This window comes from Montipora foliosa, chromosome 11 (genome assembly GCF_036669935.1).
Source record: "Montipora foliosa isolate CH-2021 chromosome 11, ASM3666993v2, whole genome shotgun sequence".
NCBI lineage: Eukaryota > Metazoa > Cnidaria > Anthozoa > Scleractinia > Acroporidae > Montipora > Montipora foliosa.
Genome location: NC_090879.1, coordinates 42,073,546 through 42,076,045, shown reverse-complemented (window position 1 = coordinate 42,076,045; position 2,500 = coordinate 42,073,546). Strand labels below are relative to the sequence as shown.

At 39.9% G+C, this 2,500-nt stretch overlaps 1 protein-coding gene across 2 annotated transcripts in view; it reads left to right on the top strand.

Moving 5' to 3' along the window:
- The window catches only part of LOC137975039 (uncharacterized), a 9,428-nt gene that overhangs the window by 4,637 nt on the left and 2,291 nt on the right, over positions 1-2,500 (top strand). The window lies entirely within an intron of this gene.

The following is a 2,500-nucleotide window of genomic DNA, read 5'->3' as shown; positions in this document are numbered from 1 at the left end:
GTTAAAAATAAACTTTCAGTTTTAGCGGTGGAGGTCACTTAGTTCTTTTAATCACTGCTCAGCATCAGGCCGAAAAGTACTATTCCGTGTGAAGGATTAATAGCAGGTTCTGTACTTTTCTTTTTATGGTTATATGTTTATATGTGTGTGCTTAGTTTGTAGGTTTCTAGCTTAGTCAAAAGGAAGTTAATCGGTAACTTGCTTGAGAGGGATGAGTACTAGTCAAATGATCCTTGTACACAACTTGGTGCACAAGGGATCGACCTCCACAGAAACTCGCTGCTGTTATGATAGATAGAGACACAGACAGACAGATACTGGTGAGACATCAAGCTCGACCCCAGAGGTCTTCTCTTGACTGAGGGAGAGAAGAGCTCTGAGGAACCCTGAAGCAAAGTGTCTTCTTGTTGGTTTTTGTGAAGCAAAATCAAGAGCGTCTCTAATTGGTGCATTCTTTAAGCACGAGGAGTGAGCAGGCGCCGTAAGGTTAAAATAGCCAAGTTTTGGCTATATGAAACCTACGGCGCATGTTCTCCTACATAGAGTTTCCCAGATCCTTGGGTCGATTCGATGCTCTGGTGACAAGAATGGGTGAGATATATGACAAGGTCGTTTATTGAAGCCTTAATCACAAAGCAAGTACAATTTTGCATATTTGTTTTATTCTTAATACAAGGCTAGCATATCCCTAACCCTAAGCTAATCACTTGCGAGGAATACGAATTCGAATATATCAATATACCTTTTGTTGTTTGAAGACCCTGGGTTCAAGACCCGTCCTGACCGTTGATTTTGACCAAGATAGTCCCTGTTTCAAGTTCTAGGCCTCACTTACTAGCTAACTGGTTTGCCTTCGACCGGCCAGTTGTAATTCTTAAAGTTATTGTTCTTTCTATTCTGTACCTTTCATTAGCCCTGAAAATCCCCCAAGGGGAGTTGTCAATTAAGTATGCCTGTATGTATCGTTGCACAACCATTTTCATCAAGGTTGCTCATTAAGTGCGACAAGACAAACAGCATTATTGAAACGTATAACTTAAGAACAAAAAGTTCAAGGTATGAATTATTCCTCAATTGGGTCGCAAATTAGACATCAGGGTAAGCATTTTGCGCAAAGTTTTAGCACTGGCCACCGTTTGACAACTCGCGTTAACACAACGAAGGGATATCTTGTGTTTATTGAACAGCGAGAAGTTGCAATAGATTATTAAAATCATGCGGTTATCACCGTTTTTATCTTCATTATTCCTCATTGCCTGCGTTAATGTTATCGTTATTTTTGTTGTCGTTTGTAATAACCGTAATGATAAGAATTACAATTTCCTCGATTGTGATTGGTTTAAAAAAAACTCCTATTTTCCCCTATAAATTCACTTGCCAAGTTGTTATCAGACAGGTCAATAAGCCAATTACATTCTAGGTTGTAGCTCAAATCAACCAATCACATACTTGGTTTCAATCACCATAGAAACAGTGTACAGACCCCTAAATTGACGCTTTCTTTCTTTCTTGCTTTCTTTCTTTCTTTCTTTTTTTCTTTCAGAGCGACATAAACAATTTACGCCTCCCTTGTCTGTCTTTGAATGCAAATTTTCCCTTTCTTTCATACCTTGGCTCTTATTCTTTTCTCGGAAATTGTAATTTTTATGATTAATTGGTAAGAGGACTTCGTGTGGTCCAACTCCCGCGATTTTGCTATCACTCGTATGATTCCACAACGAATTGGAATCCACTCAGTCCTATTACCATTACTTATTTGAACATCACTTAGTCTTCTAGCGCTGAGGCACCAATTGGGGCTTTTACTTCGTGTAGAGCTAGAAGACATGACGTAAAACAATAGAACAAAAACCGTGAAACAATACCTAATCAGAATTCGAAATCCCTAAAGACCCCTAAAGCTTTTGTTACGTCATGTGTGTCTTCTACGCGAAGTAAAAGCCCTAATTGGCGACTCATAGAAATCAAATCAATTTCATTCAAATCATCTGGAATGAAACATTGGTTTTTGAGGTGCGGAGGGGAAAACCACAGTAGAGAGCCAACAAACCGGCTCAACATGACGCGGAGTCTGGGAATCGAATCCGGGTAAAATTGGTGGGAAGCGAGTGCCCTGACACCACTACGTAGGCACCAGCCCTACTCCCCGTTAAAGTTGCTGCTCTGGGCCTCTTTGAATTTACTCGTTAAAACATCCATTTTTTAGCTTTGAAACAGTCGTTTCTTATGTTTACAGTGGTTTCCAATTCATTGTCATAATCCAAGACTGGCATAATTACTTTGACCAATCAGAATAGAAGCATGCAGTCAAGGAAGCTAATCACAACAGAGAGCAAATGCATGCAGCCTTTGCCAAGCGCGGGAAAAATCACCATCAGCTTTGCTTTGTCTCTCATTGGACCAAAACTTGTCACGATATGTGGCTAATTGCAAAGTGCAGTAAAGTATATCCAACGCAAAGGGCGAAGTAATTTCCAAGACATTGTCGAAAATTGCTAAT